Source organism: Schistocerca cancellata, chromosome 1 (genome assembly GCF_023864275.1).
Source record: "Schistocerca cancellata isolate TAMUIC-IGC-003103 chromosome 1, iqSchCanc2.1, whole genome shotgun sequence".
NCBI lineage: Eukaryota > Metazoa > Arthropoda > Insecta > Orthoptera > Acrididae > Schistocerca > Schistocerca cancellata.
In genome coordinates, this window is record NC_064626.1 from 1,209,012,868 (window position 1) to 1,209,038,924 (window position 26,057).

Here is a 26,057-nt window from a genome sequence, read left to right on the forward strand (position 1 = left end):
CTGGTAAGACATGAGGGAATGACTTCCATGGTACTAGAGGGAGCTGTAGAGGGCAAAAACTGTAGAGGAAGACAGAGATTGGAATACGTTAAGCAAATAATTGAGGACGAAGGTTGCAAGTGCTACTCTGAGATGAAGAGGTTAGCACGGGAAAGGAATTCGTGGCGGGCCGCATCAAACCAGTCAGTAGACTGATGACCAAAAAAAAAAAAAAAAAAAAAAAAAAAATCATCAGCAAAAAGAACTAGCTTTGCATCTTCATGAATACAGAGTGGCAAGTCATTAATATATATTAAGAACAATAAGTGACCCAAGACTGAACCCTGTGGGACACCATTCTTGATACCTCCCCAGTTAGAGGACTCTGTTGATTTTTGCAGACTCTCTGCACTGTTAATTTCAGCCTTTTACATCCTTCCACTTAAATGCAAGGTAAGCAAGACTACATGTTGCTGGTGCTGTCCTGTCCTACCGCGATACAAAGAGTGTCCGACTGCTGGCGTTATCAGCAGGTTGTCCAGATCTCTCACTCACTGGAAACATCTGGTCGTGTGTTATCGAGAGAGCACGCCACCACTCGCCAATTACTACAGCTAATATACTCTGGCACAGGGCTGGAGCAGTATGGAATGTCGTACCCGCATCTGTCATCAAAGTACCGTTTGACTCGATACCCAACCAGGTTAGAGAAGTTGTTGCTGCTACGGGTGGCACTAAATTTCGTACCCAGTACAGCCGAAAGTCACCAACATATTTTCCCGTTTACTCATCCACTATACGCTACACGCACAACGAGTACCTGTTGTTTCAGTGGTGGGCAGTGTATCTTTAGGCTTGCTCTCTAAAGAAACTATATGTTATTCGTAAGTCTCCTTACGTCGCCCGTTAAAAAGTAGCCCAGTCAACGGAGACCCAAAAAAGGACGATTCGGGAGAGAAATCGCGTAGTCGCAAATTTTTACACTGTTAGAAGGGAGTGTCATGAACAAAATACTGAAAATCCTGGCCGGTGTGGTGTGAATGTTGGAGCGGGGGTTCTCGAATAACTCGAGAACTGGAGCTTCTAGCGAAAATACTTTCCAGAACAAAATTAAACCCCATTAATTTTCCTACAAAAAAGCCCTGTTCATTTTTTCTCTAAAACTAATAGTTTCCGCGCTGCAGGGGGTTGAAAAACTGCAGATTATTATAAATATTGTTCTAACGTTATAAAAAACACGTCTGTCTTTAAGTGAAGTTGGTTAAGAATAAATATGAAGTGTTTGTACCACATCTATGTGCAGTAGAGCCATATGAACGGATAAAATGGGTTCCGTGGGAGTAAAAGGATGGAAGGTGGATGTGTGGGTTAGAAGCGTTAGGGAAGGTATGAGGAAGGGTTGTCGTCATGCAGTTCCCTTCGTCTCAGGTCTGTGACCTAAAGGTCGAGTATGTCATTCCCGGCTCTATCTACTCCATCATGTTACAAGAAACAACTACAGCGTGTTTGACAAACTTATATCGACCCTTCACAGCGTGTCTAAGACTCACTGCCCGATGAGTTTCAGTTTTGCACAAAATGCGTGAACAGTGCATGGAATGCAGATATGAGTTATTAATAACACTATCGCAGGTAATACATGTGAACAGAATTTATGTAAGTCTCTGCACATTGTTCTACAATGCTGGAGCAGAAACTGATTTCTAGTCTTCCTGTATGGCAGCTGTAGTGCTTTCCGGAAAAGCCAACTTCCCCCACCATGAACCGTGCTAGCTTTTCAGTTTGCAAACAGACCACAGTTGCCCAGTATTTCCTATCGAAATCTCTTGTGCGAATGGACTGAGCTCGACTTTTTACAGCGGAGTTATTTTCAGGTTCCTAAGTGAGTGCACACACTGATCAGCCAAAAAATTATGACCACTGTCCGCCGCGACGTTTGATGCCACCTGGTGGGGCCGTGCGCACGTGATACGGTAGCAAAAATACAGGGTTATTACAAATGATTGAAGCGATTTCACAGCTCTACAATAACTTTATTATTTGAGATATTTTCACAATGCTTTGCACACACATACAAAAACTCAAAAAGTTTTTTTAGGCATTCACAAATGTTCGATATGTGCCCCTTTAGTGATACGGCAGTTCCTCCCACACTCGGAGCAGCATGTCCCCATCAATGAGTTCGAAAGCATCGTTGATGCGAGCTCGCAGTTCTGGCACGTTTCTTGGTAGAGGAGGTTTAAACACTGAATCTTTCACATAACCCCACAGAAAGAAATCGCATGGGGTTAAGTCGGGAGAGCGTGGAGGCCATGACATGAATTGCTGATCATGATCTCCACCACGACCGATCCATCGGTTTTCCAATCTCCTGTTTAAGAAATGCCGAACATCATGATGGAAGTGCGGTGGAGCACCATCCTGTTGAAAGATGAAGTCGGCGCTGTCGGTCTCCAGTTGTGGCATGAGCCAATTTTCCAGCATGTCCAGATACACGTGTCCTGTAACGTTTTTTTCGCAGAAGAAAAAGGGGCCGTAAACTTTAAACCGTGAGATTGCACAAAACACGTTAACTTTTGGTGAATTGCGAATTTGCTGCACGAATGCGTGAGGATTCTCTACCGCCCAGATTCGCCCATTGTGTCTGTTCACTTCACCATTAAGAAAAAATGTTGCTTCATCACTGGAAACAAGTTTCGCACTGAACGCATCCTCTTCCATGAACTGTTGCAACCGCGCCGAAAATTCAAAGCGTTTGACTTTGTCATCGGGTGTCAGGGCTTGTAGCAATTGTAAACGGTAAGGCTTCTGCTTTAGCCTTTTCCGTAAGATTTTCCAAACCGTCGGCTGTGGTAAGCGGAGCAGACACGGACGGGGGATCACCGTAGCGAAGATATGGGCTGCAAAAGGGAATATCCATTGAGATAAGCAACTTTGACAAAGGGAAGATTATTATTACGCTGAGTTTGTGAACGAGTATCTCGAAAACTGCGAAACTGGTCGAGTGTTCACGTGGTACTGTCGTGAGCATCTATGGGAAGGGTAGAAGGACGGAGGAACTGCCAATAGGCGCTAAATAGTTGGACGTCCACAGCTCTTCACAGAACGTGGGGTTCGGAGACTTGTCTCTTCTGTAAAGTAGGATAGATGGTGATGTGTGGCGTCCCTGCCGAAAGAGCACAATTCTGGTGCGCGCACAAGTGCTCCGGAGCACACCGTTTATCGTATGTTGCTGATCACTGAACTCCGCTCCGGACCACCCTACGTGTTCACACGTCGACCGAACGACATCGTCCATTACAATTGCAGTGGACATGGGACCATCGGGATTCGACCGTCGATCAATGGAAACGTGTCGGCTGTTCGGGTGAATCACATTTTTACTACACTAGGTCGATGGCTGTCTCCAAAGACGTCGTCATCGAGGGGAACGGCGACTCTAAAAGTGAATCGAGCAACGGAAGGGGGCTGGTGGGAGCCGTATTAAGCAATGTGAGACATTGTACTGCTCCTGTGTGGGACCTGTGAGTGTCTCGGTGCCAAAACCATGCTACAGTAGTTTGAGGAGCATTCTAGTGTACTCACGTTAATGTCTCGGCGACCAAATTCGCCTGATGTAAAGCTCCCGGAACCCATCTGCGTCGCTTCAAGTTGTGCAACAAATACTGTAAGTAGGCTGTTTATGTTTTCTTATTGGCAACGTTGCATAGCGTTCTGTATGAAAATCGCTGGCTGTGCTGTGTGCAGTCTGTGGCTAGTTTGCATTGTTGTCTGCCATTGTAGTGTTGGGCAGCGGCAGCTGGATGTGAACAGCGCGTAGCGTTGCGCAGTTGGAGGTGAGCCGCCAGCAGTGGTGGATGTGGGAAATGAGATGGCGGATTTTTGAGTACAGAATGGATATTATGAACTGCTATGTATATTATGCTTTTTCAACACTATTAAGGTAAATACATTGTTTGTTCTCTATTAAAATCTTTCATTTGCTAACTATGCCTATCAGTAGTTAGTGCCTTCCGTAGTTTGAATCTTTTATTTAGCTGGCAGTAGTGGCGCTCGCTGTATTGCAGTAGTTCGAGTAACGGAGATTTTTGGTGAGGTAAGTGATTTGTGAAAGGTATAGATTAATGTTAGTCAGGGCCATTCTTTTGCAGGGATTTTTGAAAGTCAGATTGCGTTGCGCTAAAAATATTGTGTGTCAGTTTAAGCACAGTCGTGTACAATTGTTCTAAGGGGACGTTTCAATACCTCTTCTCCCCAATTCTGTTCAGTACCTCCTCATTAGTTACGTGGTCTACCTATCTCGTCTTCAGCATTCTTCTGTAGCACCACATTTCAAAAGTTTCTATGCTCTTCTTGGGGTCGGGTTGTTTTGGGGGAGAAGACTAGACAGCGAGGTCATCGGTCTCATCGGATTAGGAAAGGACGGGGATGGAAGTCTGCCATGCTCTTTCGAAGGAACCATCCCGGCGCTTGCCTGGAGCAATTTAGCCAAATCACGGAAAACATAAATCAGGATGGCCGGATACGGGATTAAACCGTCGTCCTCCCGAATGCGAGTCCAGTGTGCTAGCCACTGCGCCACCTCGCTCGGTTTCTCCTCTTGTCTAAACTGTTTATCGTCTATATTTGACTTCCATACATGGCTGTACCCCCTTGATATACTTCCTGACACTTAAATCTATACGCGATGTTAACTCATCTCTCTCCTTCAGAAATGCTTTTCTTGTCATCGCCAGCCTACATTTTATATCCTCTCTACATCGACCTTCATCGGTTATTTTGCTGCCCAAATAGCAGAACTGATCTACTACTTTATGTCTCTGATTTCCGAATCTAATTCCCTCAGTATCACCTGATTGAATTCGACTACATTCCAGTATCCTCTTTTTGCTTTTGATGTTCATATTATATCCTCCTTTGAAGACTGTCCATTCCCTTCAGCTTCTTTACAAATCCTTTGCTCTCTCCGACAGAATTACAAGGTCACCGGCAAAACTCAAAGTTTGTATTTCTTCTCCCTGGATTTTAATTCCTACACCAAAACTTTCCCTTGTTTCCTTTACTGCTTGCTCAATGTACAGATCGAATAACACCGGGGACAGGGTACAACACTGTCTCGCTCCCTCCTCAACCGCTGCTTCCCTTTCGTGCCCCTCGACTCTTTTAACTATCTTCTGGTTTCTGTACAAATTATAAATAGCTTTCGTTCCCTGTATTTTACCCCTGCCACCTTCAGAATTTGAAAGAGAGTATGCTAGTTAACATAGTCAAAAGCTTTCTCCGAATCTACAAATACTATTGTGGTGTCACCGCCAGACACCACACTTGCTAGGTGGTAGCTTTTAAATCGGCCGCGGTCCGTTAGTATACGTCGGACCCGCGTGTCGCCACTATCAGTGATTGCACACGGCAGGTCTAGAGAGACTTCCTAGCACTCGCCCAGTTGTACAACCGACTTTGTTAGCGATTGTTCACTGACAAAATACGCTCTCATTTGCCGAGATGATAGTTTAGCATAGTCTTCAGCTACGTCATTTGCTACGACCTAGCAAGGCGCCATTACCAGTTACTATTGATACTGAATCATGTACAGACAAGAGCGACGCTCATGATTAATGGATTAAAGTTAAGTATTCCACCAGCTACGTCCGTTTTTCTAAAGTCTAATTTCCTTGTCCTGTTCCAGACCTCACACCAGCCTGCGTGAGCTAAAACGCGTGCCTTTCGGCTTCCTCTAGCACCCCGTGTTGGCTCTCCTGCCAACCCACAACAACTATAAACGTAGCTTTACCTTTCCTTAACCTATCTTCTGTGAGAACTCTTAGGGTTAGCCGTGCGGTTCTAGGCGCTTCAGTCCGGAACCGCATGACTGCTACGGTCGCAGGTTCGAATCCTGCCTCGGGCATGGGTGTGTGTGATGTGCTTAGGTTAGTTAGGTTTAAGTAGTTCAAAGTTCTAGGGGACTGATGGCTGGCTCTGAGCACTATGGGACTCAACATCTGTGGTCATCAGTCCCCTAGAACTTAGAACTACTTAAACTTAATTAACCTAAGGACATCACACACATCCACGCCCGAGGCTACGGTCGCAGGACTGAGCGCCTAGAACCGCTAGACCACCGCGGCCGGCTAGGGGACTGATGACCTAAGATGTTAAGTCCCTTAGTGCTCAGAGCCATTTGAACCATTTTTGAACTCTTAGGGTTAAAATTTCCTCGCGTGTACCCACATTTATCAGGAATCCAAACTGATCTTCCCCGAGGTCGGCTTCAACCAGTTTTTGCCCTTTCGTCTTTAAAGAAGGAGGAGGATATTAGTGTTTAACGTCCCGTCGACAACGAGGTCATTAGAGACGGAGCGCAAGCTCGGGTGAGGGAAGGATGGGGAAGGAAATCGGCCGTGCCCTTTCAAAGGAACCATCCCGGCATTTGCCCGAAGCGATTTAGGGAAATCACGGAAAACCTAAATCAGGATGGCAGGAGACGGGATTGAACCGTCGTCCTCTCGAATGCGAGTCCAGTGTGCTAACCACTGCGCCACCTCGCTCGGTCGTCTTTAAAGAAGTCATGTTAATATTTAGCAGCCGTTACTTATTAAACTGACAGTTAACAATTGCAATTTTTCCACCCGCCTCATTGCGGAAACTTTTGGTCCTAGAGAAGAAATGAACAGAGCTTTTTTTGCAGGAAATTTAATGTAGATTAATTTTTTTTCTGGAAAATATCTTCGCCAGAAGGCGCGGTTTTCGATTTATTCGAGAAAAACGTATAAAACATGACGTTTAAGCCCACCTCCAGCCCAAGGCTAACACACCACTGTCCAGGATTTTTAGTATGTTGTTCATGACAGTGCTTCCTAGCATTGTGAACGTATTGGCGACTACATGATTTCCCCCCCCCCCCCCCTAATTTTCCTTCGTTGACTGAACTCGAGTGCAAAAAGTCGGCTCTGGACCGGTGACACGTTTTAAAGAGACCGCATCCTGCCGGCTGCGTGTCGACTATTCTCTCAGGATGAGCCCAAAAAACGCGATTCGAGGTGTCCGCGGGCGTCCGGCGCATCGCTGCGGTCGTGTGGACGTGGGGGCAGGGGGGTGGGGGGCGGGGGGCGGTCCGCGCCAAGCCGAGTGTGTCGGATGCGAGCCGGAGAGATTCGTCGGCGCGAAGTGGACCGCCGCGCCGCGCCGCCAGGGGACGCACTCTCCAGCGCCGCACGCTGGCCCTGCGCCAGCGGCGGACTACTTGGCGGCTCGCGCTTTCACGCAAGGCGTCTGGTCGCCCAGCGCCGGCGATACGGAATGTGGCCCGGGGTTAACGATACAGCCAGCCACTGTACTGCGGCTTGGGGATGTATGACGTGGTAGTCAAAAGTTCCCCACAAGTACTAATCAAAATTATTCTGTCTTAACTACATCTTAATTTGCACCACCGACAGAAACGCACTTGGGAGCAAATTCACTTTTCGAAAAGCTTCCTGGAAATCTTGTTTTATTAGGGTGTTTAGTATCCTCTGCGATTCCACTGGAATCTCTTCGCTGTTTCTTACTTAGCTACCTACACGTTCCACACAACGTTAGAACGATTCTTTTATCGAAATGATATGGAAACAGTCACTTTACAGGATAATCACACATAATTTTAACATTAATGAACAGCACTTAAAAACTAGGAATTTCTTTCACATACCATCTGTTTTTCAATAAAAATTCATACATGTAATAGAAGGAGAGGTTCAGAAGAAATGATTTTAGGTTTTATTTAAAACTAACTATGCTACCTGTCAGACAAAAAAATTGTTCAAATTGGCTGGCTCTGAGCACTATATGACTTAACATCTGAGGTCATCAGTCCCCTATAACTTAGAACTACTAAAACCTAACTAACCTAAGGGCATCACACACATCCATACCCGAGGCAGGGTTCGAACATGCCACTGTAACAACAGCGCTGTTCCGGACTGAAGCGCCTAGAACCGCTCGGTCACAACGGCCGGATCGTGTCAGACATTTTCTGTTATTGCGCTAGTATCAAAAGATTTGGTTGGTGCGTATGGAACTTCTTTCTGAGCGTAATTTTGTATTTAATTGTCTTGACCGTAAAATTTCTTTTTACCAAATTACCGGTTCGGCTATACAATAGCCACCTGCGGAATCTACCATATAAGTGAAAGAATAAGCATTCTTATCTATCACAATAGGAGATTAAAAACAAAGACACAAAATCCATACATTTTATAAAGATGTGTGTGTGTATATGTGTATGTATGAGTGAGTGAGTTTGTGTGTGTATGTATGTTCTACATCTCCTCCTAAAGCCCCATTGGGACGATTTCAGCCAAACTTGGCACACATTTCCCTTACTCTTAGGCAAAGATCGCTGTCGCGGTAAGAACTATCTATCATAGTTTAGGAGATACGTTATCATGAACAAGGAGATGCCTAAAACCTGCCGCATCATACATGACGTTTAAATTTATTACTTCTTTGCTATTAACTCTGTTCGCAACATATTTTGCAGACAGTATCCACAAATGTAATTTAAATATCTTCAACATTTCGCGGCCCTGTCAGCAACTGTATAAACATTAATTGAAATTTTAATAATGAACAGCCTCAGTCGCACCGTTTACCTAGAAATTTACCTAGGTTTCAGTCGGGATAACCCAACCTTCTTGGCAATGACAATATCTATCGTTTGTCCATAGTGGACATCGTCAAGCTAAAACTACAAATCTGTAAATTATCGTCAGAATGTAAAACGTATCTGGCACTGCCTCGGCCCCACTTCGTTACCGCTATGCGGCAGCCACGAGTGCTGTAGTGGAACTTTTAAGGTGGCGTATCGTCTCTATCGGCACACCGGTTATTGTGTGTACCTTATCTAGTCTCCCCACCTTTAACCAGTACCTTGCAGCTCTGTATCTGATCGTGATATCTATGGGCCATATTCCGAGCACCACACACAAGTGCAACATTGTGTGAATTCTCTGAAAAGCTAATCATTTGCATATCACAGCATCTTCTTCCTGTCGGTAAAATTTCGCATCTGTAGCGTGTCATCTTCGTGGTGTAGCAATTTTAATGGCCAGTAGTGTATGTGTACCCCATGATACCGTGTAACGTGTGCTCGTTTGTGTCCCCAATTTTAACCGTAGGATTCCTCTGGAGTGATCGTTTTAGTAAAGTGTATGTTATTTTGTTTCTGGGTATCCTGAGTTTGTCGTTGTTACACCACTGACAAGGGAAACTCCCCATCGCACCCCCCTCAGATTTAGTTATAAGTTGGTACAGTGGATAGGCGTTGAAAAGCTGAACACAGATCAATCGAGAAAACGGGAAGAAGTTGTGTGGAAGTATGAAAGAAATAAGCAAAATATACAAACTGATTAGTCTATGTACAAGGTATGGAATATCAAGGAAAGTATCAGCTCACGAGCGCCGTGGTCCCGTGGTTAGCGTGAGAAGTTGGAGTATGAGAGGTCCTTGGTTCGAGTGAAAAATTTAATTTTTTATTTTCAGACAATTATTATCTGTCCGTCCGTCCTTCCGATGCGATCACTTTTTTGGGAATGATTATCACATCCACAAGAGAACCTAAATCGGGCAAGGTAGAAAAATCTTTTCACCCATTCGCCAAGTGTACAAGTTAGGCGGGTCGACAATATATGCTGTCACCAGTGTCGTATAGAATATATCAGACGTGTTTTCCTGTGGAGGAATCGGTTGACCTATGACCTTGCGATCAAACTTTTTCGGTTCCCATTGGATAGGCACGTCCTTTCGTCTACTAATCGCACGTTTTAGCGGTGCGGTCGCAAAACTCAGACACTAAACTTATTACAGTGAACAGAGACGTCAATGAACGAACGCCCGAGTCTGGCCTGCGACAGACGGGCGACGGCCCCGTCCAGCCGGTGGCACGGAAGACGCTGCTGCCCCCAGTAAGGAGGCCGGCGAGCTCCCGCAGCAGGGGCCGCGGACACTGGCTGACCTGTGCCTTCCTTCGCCCGCGCGCCCCTCGCCGCTTTCCACGCAGCGGACCCTGGCCACCGGCCGAGCCCCGGTGTCGGGTGTCGAGGAATGTGGACCGGATCGCGTCCTGTCGTGGCGTGTGGACAGCGACGCGACACGGAGCTGCGCCGAGACGCCGCACAGGATATTCCTCCAGCGGAGCTACTCAGACGGCAGAAAGGCACCGTTAGCCACATCTGCTAATCCTCAGGGCATCGCGGCGCGCTGTTAACGGACGGACGCGACACAACGGAACCTCTGCCCCCCGTCTGGGACCGCATCTCCGGACGCCACGCTGTTATGCCAGGTTCGTCAAAAACTTCGGTAAGCGGCTTCGTTTAACAGACGGCTAACTACACAACTGGCCACTAAAACTGCTACACCACGAGGATGACGTGCTACAGACGCGAAATTTAACCTACAGGAAGAAGATATTGTGATACGCAAATGATTAGCTTTTCAGAGCATTCACACAAGGTTGGCGCCGGTGGCGACACCTACAACGTGCTGACATGAGAAAACTTTCCAACCGATTTCTCATACACAAACAGCAGTTGACCGGCGTTGCCTGGTGAAACGTTGTTGTGATGCCTCGTATAAGGACTTTGATAAACGTCGGATTGCAGCCTATCGCGATTGCGGTTTATCGTATCGCGACAGGTGCTCGCGTTGGTCGAGATCCAATGACTGTTAGCAGAATATGGGTCGGTGGGTTCAGGACGGTAATACGGAACGCCGTGCTGGATCCCAACGGCCTCGTATCACTAGCAGCCGAGATGACACGCATCTTACCCGCATGGCTGTAACGGATCGTGCAGCCAAATCTCGATCCCTGAGTCAACGCATGGCGACGTGTCAACACAACAACTATCTGCACGAACAGTTCGACGACGTTTGCAGCTCGGAGACAACTGCTACGATTACTCCTGACGCTGCATCACAAACAGGAGCGCCTGCGATGGTGTACTCAACGACGAACGTGGGTGCACGAATGGCAAAAGTCATTTTTTCGGATGAATTCAGGTTCCGTTTACAGCATCATGATGGTCGCATCCGTGTTTGGCGACATCGCGGTGAACGCACAATGGAAGCGTGTTTTCGTCATTACCATACTGGCGTATCACCCGGCGTGATGGTATGGGGTGCCACTGGTTACACGTCTCGGTCACCTCTTGTTCGCACTGATGGCACTTTGAACAGTGGACGTTACATTTAACAAGTGTTACGACCCGTGGCTCTACCCTTCACTCGATTCCTGCGAAACCCTACATTTCTGCAGGATAATGCACGACCGCATGTTGCAGGTCCTGTACGGGCCATTCTGGATACAGAAAATGTTCGATTGCTGCCCTGGTCAGCACATTCTCCAGATCTCTCACCAATTGAAAACGTCTCGTCAATGGTGGCCGACAAACTGGCTCGTCACAATACGCCAGTCACTACTCTTGATGAACTGTGGTATCGTCTTGAAGCAGCATCAGCATCGAAGCTCTGTTTGACTCAATGTCCAGGCGTATCAAGGCCGTTATTACGGCCATAGTTAGTTGCTCTCGGTACTGATTTCTCAGGATGTATGCACCCAAATTGCGTGCAAATGTAATCACATGTCAGTTGTAGTATAATATATTTCTCCAATGAATACCCGTTTATCATCTGCATTTCTTCTTGGCCGGCCGCGGTGGTCTAGCGGTTCTAGGCGCTCAGTCCGGAACGTCCCTCGTGTGTTTCGTTTCTCGTCACAGCCAGCTACAATTCTGCCAACTAATTCCACCTCCATATCCACTGGGGTCTCATACGCAAGTGACTTTAAATATCACCGTAGGAAATAATCAAGGGGATTCAGTTCAGATGACCGAGCGAGGTGGCGCAGTGGTTAGCACGCTGGACTCGCATTCTGGAGGACGACGGTTCAAATCCGCGTCCGGCCATTCTGGCTTAGGTTTTCCTTGATCTCCCTAAATCGCTTCAGACAAATTCCGGGATGGTTCCTTCCCCATCTTACCCTAATCCGAGCCTGTGCTCCGCCTCTAATGACCTCGTCGTCGACGGGACGTTAAACAATAATCTCGTCCTCAGTTCAGATGACCTCACAGTAATGAAAGGGCCTGTCGTTGATTCATAGCGCGTTCTGTCATGGGAAAACGTAGATACGATGCAACAGAGCCACCTTCTGGACAAATAAAATAAACAAAACCTGCATCATTACTTCTAGGTAATAAGGTTCAAATGGCTCTAAGCGCTATGGGACTTAATATCTGAGGTCATCAGTCCCTTAGACTTAGAACTACTTAAACCTAACTAACCTAAGGACATCACACACATACATGCCCGAGGCAGGATTCGAACCTGCGACCGTAACAGCAGCGCGGTTCCGCACTGAAGCACCTAGAACCGCTCGGCCACAGCGGCCGGCCAACGTAATAAGGCTTGTCCTCCTTGTTGCCTAGCAGGAAACGAAGAATGTACATGTGAATAAAGAGCACAGTACTTGTACGCATGTTAATTGTAAATAAGCTGGAAAACAGTAATGCTAGATAAGCCGTTTGCTGATGGAATGCTCCTTTATTAACCGTTTACGTTCCCTCTTGGGTTTAGCCGGCCGAAGTGGCCGTGCGGTTAAAGGCGCTGCAGTCTGGAACCGCAAGACCGCTACGGTCGCAGGTTCGAATCCTGCCTCGGGCATGGATGTGTGTCATGTCCTTAGGTTAGTTAGGTTTAAGTAGTTCTAAGTTCTAGGGGACTCATGACCACAGATGTTAAGTCCCATAGTGCTCAGAGCCATTTCTTCTTGGTGTAGCAATTTTAATGGCCAGTAGTTTAACTACGTGTACAAGAACGAGGAGTGAAAAAGAGAATAGAAGAGGAAGGTAGTGATGATGATGATGATGATGATGTTCGGTTTGTGGGGCGTTCAACTGCGCCGTCATCAGCGCCCGTATCAAGTCCCAAATTTGCACAAACCATTTTCTTTTCACTATCCAATCTAGTCACTGTCGCAAATGATCATGATGATAGAATAATGAGGACAACACAAACGCCCAGTCTGCAGTCTTAGAAAATTCCCAAACCAGCCGGCAATCGAACCCGGGACCGCATGATCCAGAGGTAGCAACGCTAGCCCCTAGACCATAAGCTGCGGACGAGAAAGGTAGCGATAATAGAGGCAAGAATTCTGGGGTCGGAGAAGCCAACTTAAGGAGATATGTGAGTAAGCTTGTCTACCGTTTTGTTTGTTTGTTTTGTTTTAGGGCGCAAAAACAACTGGAGTCAAATGCGCCCAAGTCAAAACTATAGAATACTAAGACAGTAGTTAAAAAAAGACTACACGACAATCCCAATGGATCTAAGAGAAGACAGCTATAAACAGGGACATGGAGAAAAGGCTACAAACTACGCCATGGAGAAACGGAGGTCCAGAACTAAAAATTAAATGGGCCTCTCCATATTGCTACGACTGTTAAAAGAAAAACGTAGTGTATAGCCCGCGCGTCGTTTGCTAAACAGCCAATAATTCAGACGGCAAACCCAAGAGGGTTCAAATGGCTCTGAGCACTATGGGACTCAACTGCTGAGGTCATTAGTCCCCTAGAACTTAGAACTAGTTAAACCTAACTAACCTAAGGACATCACAAACATCCATGCCCGAGGCAGGATTCGAACCTGCGACCGTAGCGGTCTTGCGGTTCCAGACTGCAGCGCCTTTAACCGCACGGCCACTTCGGCCGGCTAAACCCAAGAGGGAACGTAAACGGTTAATAAAGGAGCATTCCATCAGCAAACGGCTTATCTAGCATTACTGTTTTCCAGCTTATTTACAATTAACATGCGTACAAGTACTGTGCTCTTTATTCACATGTACATTCTTCGTTTCCTGCTAGGCAACAAGGAGGACAAGCCTTATTACGTTGGCCGGCCGCTGTGGCCGAGCGGTTCTAGGTGCTTCAGTGCGGAACCGCGCTGCTGTTACGGTCGCAGGTTCGAATCCTGCCTCGGGCATGTATGTGTGTGATGTCCTTAGGTTAGTTAGGTTTAAGTAGTTCTAAGTCTAAGGGACTGATGACCTCAGATATTAAGTCCCATAGCGCTTAGAGCCATTTGAACCTTATTACCTAGAAGTAATGATGCAGGTTTTGTTTATTTTATTTGTCCAGAAGGTGGCTCTGTTGCATCGTATCTACGTTTTCCCATGACAGAACGCGCTATGAATCAACGACAGGCCCTTTCATTACTGTGAGGTCATCTGAACTGAGGACGAGATTATTGTTTAACGTCCCGTCGACGACGAGGTCATTAGAGGCGGAGCACAGGCTCGGATTAGGGTAAGATGGGGAAGGAACCATCCCGGAATTTGTCTGAAGCGATTTAGGGAGATCAAGGAAAACCTAAGCCAGAATGGCCGGACGCGGATTTGAACCGTCGTCCTCCAGAATGCGAGTCCAGCGTGCTAACCACTGCGCCACCTCGCTCGGTCATCTGAACTGAATCCCCTTGATTATTTCCTACGGTGATATTTAAAATCACTTGCGTATGAGACCCCAGTGGATATGGAGGTGGAATTAGTTGGCAGAATTGTAGCTGGCTGTGACGAGAAACGAAACACACGAGGGACGTTTGTCAGGGTGCTTTAGAATCTTGTTCAAATGGTTCAAATGGCTCCGAGCACTATGGGACTTAACTTCTAAGGTCATCAGTCCCCTAAAACTTAGAACTACCTAAACCTAACCAACCCAAGGACATCACACACACCCATGCCCGAGGCAGGATTCGAACCTGCGACCGTAGCGGCCGCGCGGTTCCAGACTGTAGCGCCTTTAACCGCTTGGCCACTACGGCCGGCAGAATCTTGTTCGCCGATGTCATGCTAGCATAGAGGTTAATGGCCGTCAGTTTCAGCACATTTTGTACGATACAGTACGAACGGTACTTTCATTGTGTCAATCATGGTATTTGCAGTTAACTAACGTTAACAAAAAAGTACACAATAATGTGATTTTATTTCTATTGTCTCCTTAACCTGACTTCTCCAATCTCAGGTTCCCTAACTCAAATTGTTCATTGGAGCATCCTCCATGTCCTGTTATTTTTTGCACCCTCTTACGGAAACACTCTGCGTATCTACGTCAATAGTCCGCAATCCATTTTACGGTGTGTGATAGAGCATACTTTGTGTGCAATTGTCACTCCCCCCCCCCTCTTTTCTGTTCCAGTAACGAATGGTTCGTGGGAGAAACGATTGCTGGTGGAATCAGTTCACAATAATTTTACTCTCATGGTCTTTTCGCGGGATGTAGGTAGGAGGAAGCGATATATTGGTTGACTCTTCAAGGAAAGTACGGTATCGGAACTTAACAGTAAACCGCACTGTGATGCAGAATGCCTCTCTTACAGCGCCTGCGACTGGAGTTGGTCGAGTATTCCCGTGACACTTTCTCCCATGCTAAATGAACCTGCAACGAAACGCGGTGCTATTCTTAGGATCTTCTCTCTTTCTCTACCACTCCTGTATAGTGACGAGGGAGAGTCGATAATTGGTCGAACGAGTGTTTTGGTGCTCTGCCAGCTACCTCCTTCTGGGTGGACTGCCGGCCGCGGTGGTCTAGCGGTTCAGGCGCTCAGTCCGGAACCGCGCGACTACTACGGTCGCAGGTTGGAATCCTGCCTCGGGCATGGATGTGTGTGATTTCCTTAGGTTAGTTAGGTTTAAGTAGTTCTAAGTTCTAGGCGACTGATGACCACCGATGTTAAGTCCCATAGTGCTCAGAGCCATTTGAACCATTTGTGGGTGGACTACATCTACTGAGAACACTTCCAGTGAATCTGAATGTGGCATCTGCCGCACTTTTAATTTTTTTTACGAGTTGTGCCCACTTTAAATTGCTCCGCACGCGTACCCCTAGACATTTTAGGGATGTGATTGTTTCCAGTGACTGTTCTGCAATTGTACATTCATAAAATAATGGCTGTTTCTCCCTATTTATGTGCAGTACCTTATATTTTTTTACGTTGAGAGTCAATTACCAACCGTAGCACCAAGCATCAATCCTGTGCAGATCTTCCTGCATTTCACTACAATTTTTTAGCGTTGCGTTTTTGCGAGAACCTATGTCCATGAAAAACTACATGAAACTTTCGACGTTATCTGTCAGATAATTTATGTTTATAGTGAAAACTAATGCTTAAATAACACTCCCTTGCTATGCACCCGAGATTGCATTTAGTTCCGAAGATTCCTCTCGGTTGAGAATGGCATGCTGTGTTCTGTTTGCTAGAAACTCTTCACTCCAGAAACTCTTCACTCTTCATGATATCCCCTGCGCTCCTGTTTTGTTCATTAGTATGCTGCGCCTTCAAGTCAAGGAGCACGTATCAACCTGGGTGCCGGTCTGATGTGATGATGTAATGTATATTCTGAGATCGATGATGTATGCTTTAAAAAATATCAACATCAATAAAGTTCAGTGACAAGAAATCCATAATTTGTCACATAATAAAATGCTTTGCGACTTTGATCCTCCAACTGCCATTCTTAACAACGATGGAAAGGTTAAAATCAGAAGCACTTGGATTAAAAAGGGCGTAAGTCATGGATGCAATTTTTCTCCACTCTGTTTCAATTTGAAAGCATTAAAAAAATTAAAAAATGGGATTAAAATTTATAGTAAGAAGGTATCAATAATGCTCCGTCTGTGTCGCTTTTCATGTTTATTCGGACTGTCAGTTGAAAACCTTGTTACAAGTCATCTATAGAGGCCATATCTCACAATTGTGTATCGGAGTTTGTCAAATGGGCGAGAATTCTGCTAAAAATGAGTTTTAACAAGAATCCTAGTACAGCCAACTGCGATGCACAGCAATTAGATGTGGAAATAAGTCTTTTATCCATTATGAGTCTAGAACACAGTGACTGTGTTGAATAAACGTTTTCAGAAATAACTAAAATCCGTCGCATTTTAAGATGGTAGACTTTTTATCTTGCATTACAGGCTTCAAGTCGCCTAGCCACTCACCATTAGATGGTACAACAGCTGGCGTTCCCCAAGGTAGTGTTACAGGCCCTTTGCTGTTCCTTATCTAGATAAACGATTTAGGAGACAATCACACCAACCGTCTTATGGTATTTGAAGAGGATGCTGTAGTTTATAGTTCAGTTGCAAAAAGATTTCTAAAAGACATTTGTACGGAGCGAAAATTGGCAATTGACTCTAAATAATGAAAGGTTCAAAAATGGTTCAAATGGCTCTGAGCACTATGGGACTCAACTGCTGTGGTCATAAGTCCCCTAGAACTTAGAACTACTTAAACCTAACTAACCTAAGGACATCACACACACCCATGCCCGAGGCAGGATTCGAACCTGCGACCGTATCAGTCCCGCGGTTCCAGACTGCAGCGCCAGAACCGCTAGACCACCGCGGCCGGCGCACGTTTTGTATTATCAGGAAATAGGGGAGAGAGAGTCACTGACATGATACAGGATTAGGCGTGGACGACATCAAAACAAAGGGCTTTTTGACTGCAGCGGAATCTTCTCACGAAATTGAAATCACCAACTTTCACCTCCGAATGCAAAAACATTTTGTTGACGCCAACCTAAACAGAGAGAAACGATCATCATAACAAAATAAGGGAAATCAGAGCTCGCACGGAAATATATAGGTGTTCGTTTTCTCCTCGCGCAGTTCGAGAGTGGACTAACAGAGAATTATTGTGAAGGTGGTTCGATGAACCCTCTGTCAGGCACTTAAGTGTGATTTGCATAGTAGCCATGTAGACGTAGATGTAGATAGCACTGCAGGTGTCGTTACGGTGCTGTGTCAAGACAGAAACATCGAAACAAGTCAGCACTGAATGTAGCGAGGTATTTGCAATTACCTAAATCATGAGGTCGACTTGATGACATTACTTACAGTTATCTGAATCCCCAGAATTAATCCCAGTGGACAAATCAGAGAAAAAAATATTGTTTATATTTTCCAGTTATGGTGATTACACAGCACTTTATGCACTTTGCTACAAATAACAGCTCCTAAGTGATTTACAGGATGTAAACAATCCAAAGAATGTGACTTGAGCTAAGGTTCAAACATTTTACGGTGGAGCAGATACTTTTTTTGTCAGAACTCTCATGTGTCTTCCATGTTTTCTCGACGCGTATCCATGGGAACAACGACATGGTAGAAGACCCGGAAGCATACCATTGATCATCCCTCGGGTTTTCGAAATTTCTGTATTGATCTTGATTGATACTAAATATGTACGGTCTATAGAAGGATTTAACATTAATTTATCCATTTTAGTGTTTGTTGAGCTTCTTCACTGCTGGTTATATTATTTTAAGAACTACAACAGCCAGCCACTTTTTATGTATTTTTGTCAGTCGCATTTCGGGCTTTCGCTCATTTTCAGTCAGCACATCGTTAAAAACATCGAATGCAATTTGGATATTGCAGCAGCTTTCTGCAAAATGACACTTTTGCTTTAATGTTACACTTCACGAGTTCTGTACTTACAATACATTACTCGTTAGATGTACTCGTTGTTGCTCCAATTTTCAGCGTTTATAAACGCAGGAGGAACATTTTTAACACTATACAACTATTGGCTACGAAGTCTTTCGCAAAGGAGTTATTTGCCGAGGCAAATTCGAATAAAATACCAAGCTTGCGATGAGTACCTCCATCACCGTTGTTGAAGACTATGTCTGGATGTCCTGATACTGGCGAGGATCCCAGTTTCGCTACAGTCAGGCATAGCTCCTAAAGACGGTGATGGAGGTAGTCAACGAAAGCTTGGTATTTTATTCGAATATGCCGCGGCAAGTTTACCGCGAACTTTTTATACTATACAGCTGTTGGGTCTGATGATGATGATGTTTGGTTTGTGGGGCGCTCAACGGCGTGGTTATCAGCGCCCGTACAATTACCCAATCATTGCTCAGTCCAATTTCGCCACTTTCCTGGATGATGATGAAATGATGAGGACAACACAAACACCCAGTCATCTCGAGGCAGGTGAAAATCCCTGACGCCGCCGGGAATCGAACCCGGGACCCCGTGCTCGGGAAGCGAGAACGCTACCGCGAGACCACGAGCGGCGGACAGCTGCTGTTGGGTCTGTGCTGGTTTTTCATTTCAAATTAGAACCATATAATTTCAGTTCTTTATTTAGCGATTTTGGACGCATTTCTTTAACTGTTGATGTTCACTTTGATGTATTTAGGAGTGACATTTGCGCCTTAACACTTTTTGTGTAATTGTACACAGAGATTTAAATTTAAAAAACATTCGTTCAATTGACGTTTGATTGTAGTTTATGAGGTTGAGACTCTTACCCGATAGGTTTAATAGAGCAGATAGAGAAGTTACAAAAAAAAAAAAAACCACCAGGTTAGCCGAGAGCGCTAATGCGCTGCTTCCTGGACTCGGGTAAGCGCACCGGCCGATTACCGACGTCGCTCGGTGTGCCGGCCAGCCTGGATGTGGTTTTAAGGCGGTTTTCCACACCCCGCTAGGTGAATATCGGGCTGGTCCCCACGTTCCGCCTCAGTTACTCGCAGACATCTGAACACGTTCGTACTATGCCATGAATTACACTTGTCGCGGACAGCAGGGGTACACTAATTCCATCCTGGGGGGTACGGGGTGGCGGCAGAAAGGGCATCCGGCCACCCCTTTCCACTAACTTTGCCAAATCCGTTCCTAACAATGCCGACCCTGCGTCAGTGTGGGACATGGCACCAGTGAAAGGAAAAAGAAAGAAAGAAGTTACAAAGAAGAGTGGCACATTTCGCCAAGGATTGGTCGCTAAGCTGGTCACGCCGGTGTTATCAAACAACAATGGCAGAGGCTTCAAGAGAGGCTTTAGGCATCGCAGAGAGGTTTGCTATTAACGAGCCTTCCGCCAAGAAGAATCAGATAACTTATTACTTCCTGCCATGCAAGTTTCGCGACATGACTGTAACTAGAAAGAAATCAGACGCTTTCTAGCTCATACGGAAGCTGCCTACCGTCGTTCTTCCCACACACCATTTGTGGATGAAACAGAAAAAGGAGTGAGGGAGATAGTAGTCACAAAAGCGCTCTCCGTCACACACCGTAACGTGCCATGTGTAATATTGATATAAATTCAGTTTAAAGTACTCACCAGCTTTATCTCTAACGCGAAGGGCACTCATAAACTGACCACCCCATCATCCTCGAGTGGTACAGCCTCAAAAGGTGGTACAAGCCAACAGGATATTTTAGCGGCACGCAATGACGATGCAGCGCACAATTAAGAGAGGAAGTCGGCGGAGGATGCTTGCAGCATGCATCACGCTCTCGACCACACAATGCCCGCTAATTTCCTAGTCGTTATTTATGGCGCTGCAAATGGAACCCGCAGGAAGCGAATACGAAAGACGGACCGCCGGCGCCTAATTGAATATACAACACAATTACTGCTGGCAGGGGCGCGCTGCCGCATCCGGCGAGCTGAGACGTGGAGGAAGGAGGGGAGGGGAGGGGAGGTGTGTGTTACGGGAGGTGCCCTGCGCCCGAGGCTGGGAGCTTCCGCGAGTCTGCTGCCCAGGTCACGGGCCTCCGCAGTCGCAGCTTCACACGAGGAGTGGACGCTCGCGGGGGACCATTCAGAGGCAGCTGACATGAAGGAAAGACCGAGGAGACCCAGAGGGCAGGCGACATCGGCTCCTGAGTTCATACACTACTGGCCATTAAAATTGCTACACCAAGAAGAAATGCAGGTGATAAACGAGTATTCATTGGAAAAATATATTATACTAGAACTGACAAGTGATTACATTTTCACGCAATTTGGGTGCATAGATCCTGAGAAATTAGTACCCAGAACAACCACCTCTGCCCGTAATAACGGCCTTGATACGCCTGGGCATTGAGTCAAACAGACCTTGGATGGCGTGTACAGGTACAGCTGCCCATGCAGCTTCAACATGATACCACAGTTCATCAAGAGTAGTGACTGGCATATTGTGACGAGCCAGTTGCTCGGCCACCATTTACCAGACGTTTTCAATTGGTGAGAGATCTGGAGAATGTGCTGGCCAGGGCAGCAATCGAACATTTTCTGTATCCAGAAAGGCCCGTACAGAACCTGCAACATGCAGTCGTGCATTATCCTGCTGAAATGTAGGGTTTCGCAGGGATCAAATGAAGGGTAGAACCATGGGTCGTTGTTGTTGTTGTGGTCTTCAGTCCTGAGACTGGTTTGATGCAGCTCTCCATGCTACTCTATCCTGTGCAAGCTTCTTCATCTCCCAGTATCTACTGCAACCTACATCCTTCTGAATCTGCTTAGTGTATTCATCTCTTGGTCTCCCTCTACGATTTTTACCCTCCACACTGCCCTCCAATGCTAAATTTGTGATCCCTTGATGCCTCAAAACATGTCCTACCAACCGATCCCTTCTTCTAGTCAAGTTGTGCCACAAACTTTTCTTCTCCCCAATCCTATTCAATACCTCCTCATTAGTTACGTGATCTACCCACCTTATCTTCAGCATTCTTCTGTAGCACCACATTTCGAAAGCTTCTATTCTCTTCTTGTCCAAACTAGTTATCGTCCATGTTTCACTTCCATACATGGCTACACTCCATACAAATACTTTCAGAAACGACTTCCTGACACTTAAATCTATACTCGATGTTAACAAATTCCTCTTCTTGAGAAACGCTTTCCTTGCCATTGCCAGTCTACATTTTATATCCTCTCTACTTCGACCATCATCGGTTATTTTACTCCCTAAATAGCAAAACTCCTTTACTACTTTAAGTGTCTCATTTCCTAATCTAATTCCCTCAGCATCACCCGACTTAATTTGACTACATTCCATTATCCTCGTTTTGCCTTTGTTGATGTTCATCTTATATCCTCCTTTCAAGACACTGTCCATTCCGTTCAACTGCTCTTGGGGTCGTAACACATCTGAAATGTAACGTCCACTGTTCAAAGTCCCGTCAATGGGAACAAGAGGTGACCGAGACGTGTAACCAATGGCACCCCATACCATCACGCCGGGTGATACGCTAGTATGGCGATGACGAATACACGGTTCCAATGTGCGTTCACCGCGATGTCGCCAAACACGGATGCGACCATCATGATGCTGTAAACAGAATCTGGATTCATCCGAAAAAATGACTTTTACCGTTCGTGCACCAAGGTTCGTCGTTGAGTACATCATCGCAGGCGCTCCTGTCTATTATGCCGCGTCAAGGGTAACCGCATCCAAGGTCTCCGAGCTGATAGTCCATGCTGCTGCAAACGTCGTCGAACTGTTCGTGCAGATGGTTGTCGTCTTGCAAACGTCCCCATCTGTTGACTCAGGAATCGAGACGTGGCTGCACGATCCGTAACAGCCATGCGGATAAGATGCCTGTCATCTCGACTGCTAGTGATACGAGGCCGCTGGGATCCAGCACGGCGTTCCGTATTACGCTCCTGAACCCACCGATTCCATATTCTGCTAACAGTAATTAGATCTCGACCAACGCGAGCAGCAATGTCGCGAAACGATAAACTGCAATCGCGATAGGCTACAATCCGACCTTTATCAAAGTCGGAAACGTGATGGTACGCATTTCTCCTCCTTACAAGAGGCATCACAACAACGTTTCACCAGGCAACGCCGGTCAACTGCTGTTTGTGTATGAGAACTCGGTTGGAAACTATACTCATGCCAGCACGTTGTAGGTGTCGCCACCGACGCCAACCTTGTGTGAATGCTCTGAAAAGCTAATCATTTGCATATCACAGCATCTTCTTCCTGTCGGTTAAATTTCGCGACTGTAGAACGTCATTTTCATGGTGTAGCAATTTTAATGGCCTGTAGTGTATGTTTCTTTGCTACCGGAAGGGGTTCGATACAGTTCCACATGTTGCGCCACGGACAAAGTATAAATGTATGGAATAACCCACTGGCTTTATCACGGGACTGAAGAGTTCCTGGCAGATAGAAAGGAGCTTATCGTTATTAGTAGAGACTAATCTTCAGAGATAGTAGTAAATTCCGTAGTGCTCCAACTGTTATATTAACGTTCACGATATACACTACCCCGAATGACCATCGCCACTGAGTATGGTGGGAAACTTGGCAAACTCCTGGTGTCATGGTGTGAGGAGACATCAGATACTCCCCCAAGTCAGGACTAGCGGTGATTGACAGAACTGTGGTGGCACAACGGTACGTCAGACATCCTGTGTCCCCTAGCTCTGCATGTAAATTTTGGCAGTCACTGACGTCAGATCGCGGAGATGGATCAGTGTGCTGATAGTACCTATCGGTTCCGGATCTGTGCCAACTTTAGTTACTTATAGCTGTTTCATGTTCTTGTTTCAGTGAATATGATGTTATTGAACATGTTCGACTTATACTGTATTCTGCACTCGTTTTGTGTGAGGATTTCTAATAAACAATAGAACTTATGTTAACTTTTATTGCTTACGTATCTCACCTGGTCAGAGAATTAAATTACAGTGTCACTATTGCATCACCCTTTTTAAGTCAGTAGAGTCATAATTTAGCGTTAATTAAAAAGCGTTACGTAACAAATGATAGTTTACAGTCTTCAGTGGGCATCTACATACTGATACAGGTTTATTACCGAATCGTGTAGGAGATGCAGTAGTACACTCGGCGCAGCTAGCTCAAACACCATTGTGCGTCGAATGGAAATGGCGGTAACACAGTGACAAAAGGCGTTTTGCGTTCTTTGTTTCAATAATTGCAAATCATTTACAACTGTGAGATACTTCACTCGTCGTGAGTACGGTACTGCACCCAGTACAGCTCAGAGCTTTCGACTATGGCACCAGAAGTTTCAAGACAATTTTTGCGCATAGTATACACGTAGTATACCTGTGGTTTACATATACACTGAAGAGCCAAAGAAAGTGGTACATCTGTCTAATATCGTGTAGGGCACCTCCGAGCTCGTCCGACCAGGCAACATGTTTCCAGTCATCAACAGCCCAATGCCGGTGTTAATGGGTCCAGGCGAGGCGTAAAGGTTTGTGTCGTGCAGTCATCAGGGGTATACGAGTGGGCCTTCGGCTCCGAAAGCCCATATCGATGAAGTTTCGTTGAATGGTTCGCACGCTGACACTTGCTGATGGTGCAGCATTGAAATCTGCATCAATTTGCGGAAGGGTTGCACTTCTGTCACGTTGAACGATTTTCTTTAGACGTCATTGGTCCCGTTTTTAAAGGATCTTTTGTGGCCTCAGCGACGTCGGAAATTCGATGTTTTACCGGATTCCTGATATTCACGGTAAACTCGTGAAATGGTCGTACGGCAAAATCTCCACTTTGTTGCTACCTCGGAAATGCTGTGTCCCATCGGTCGTGCGCCGACTGGAATACCACGTTCAAACTCACTTAAATTGCCATCGTAACATCAGTAACTGATCTAACAACTGCACCAAACACTTGTTCTCTTATATACGCGTTGCCGATGGCATCACCGTATTCTGCCTGTTTACTTATCTCTGTATTTGAATACGCGTGCCTATACCAGTTTCTTTGGCTCTCCAGTGTATAACTAGCGTTGGTTGATGGTCCAGTGGTTCAGCGGTCGCTGGTTATTCCGAGCAGACCCGAGAGCAGGGAGTGTGGGACCTAGCTGAATGAGCGAGAAGGAACGTTGAACATACTACGATTAGCAAAGTAGGCACAGAAACGTCACGACTTATTATGTATAATAATTATGAAATTATTTACTAAATGAAAAACAAATCAACGCTAGTCCGCCGCTCGTGGTCTCGCGGTAGCGTTCTCGCTTCCCGAGCACGGGGTCCCGGGTTCGATTCCCGGCGGGGTCAGGGATTTTCACCTGCCTCGAGATGACTGGGTGTTTGTGTTGTCCTCATCATTTCATCATCATCCAGGTAAGTGGCGAAATTGGACTGAGCAAAGATTGGGTAATTGTACGGGCGCTGATAACCGCGCAGTTGCGCGCCCCACAAACCAAACATCATCATCTCAAATCAACGCTAACGTTTCATCCTTTTAAACTGTCTGACTCTGGTTCCGTCATTGTATCTTTTGGTCGGTAGCACTTCGGCGAGATAAATTAAACGACGTAACTTCTCCGTTTCATGAACATCTCATGTTAATTAATACTACCCGGCAGACTACATCCCAGGAAGTGATTTGGGAAGAAACCGAGTGACCGAAACGAAAATACTTTTATGTATCATTCATCATTATCCCCTCTGATACTGTAACAACTTCATAGGATTTGCTGACCTAGGAAATACTTTCGGTAAAGTAGAGTATTGCAAGATGTTTGAACCTCACAGGAAAATCAGTACACGATATAGGGATTTGGGGGTAGCATACAGTAAGTAGAAGAACCAAGCGTTAACAACAAATATCGAAGAGCTACGATTAAAAAGGCCGTAAGCAAAGGGTACAGTCTCACTTATTGTTCAACTTGTATAACAAAGAAGCAATGAAGGAAATAAAAGAAATTTTAGGGAGTGGTATTGAAATTTCAATAGAAGCATATCAGTGATAACATTCGCTGAGGACATTTCTGTCTTCAGTGAAACCGAGGAGCCACGCGGGATTAGCCGAGCGGTCTCAGGTGCTGCAGTCATGGACTGTGCGGCTGGTCCCGGCGGAGGTTCGAGTCCTCCCTCGGGCATGGGGGTGTGTGTTTGTCCTTAGCATAATTTAGGTTAACTAGTGTGTAAGCTTAGGGACTGATGATTTTAGCAGTTAAGTCTCATAAGATTTCACACACATTTGAACATTTTGATTTGAAGCCAAAGAAGAATTAAAGAACCTGCTGAACAGGACCTAGTGAGCGCAAATTGTGGATTGAGTATAAACCACAGAAAGAGTAACGGAAAAGCGATCAGCAAAAAAAGTAGCGTCAAATTACGGAGCAACGTAGTCGACGGAATGAAACAATTATATTAACACATCGCGGCCATATCCCGAGTACACTCGCATATAGAGCGTTATCCGTAACTCATATTTTCTACACGCTGCCTGTAGACGCCATCTGCTGTGGTACATTTTAACTACTTAGTCAACAGCAGTCAATGTA

At 45.8% G+C, this 26,057-nt stretch overlaps 1 protein-coding gene and 1 non-coding gene across 3 annotated transcripts in view; both read right to left on the minus strand.

The window, feature by feature from the left end:
* The window catches only part of LOC126094646 (uncharacterized), a 1,573,713-nt gene that overhangs the window by 383,868 nt on the left and 1,163,788 nt on the right, over positions 1 to 26,057 (minus strand). The gene's annotated exons all lie outside the window — the stretch shown is intronic.
* Trnaa-cgc (transfer RNA alanine (anticodon CGC)) lies at positions 6,452 to 6,524 on the minus strand. Its single transcript has one exon. It is a non-coding gene; the product is annotated as a tRNA-Ala (tRNA).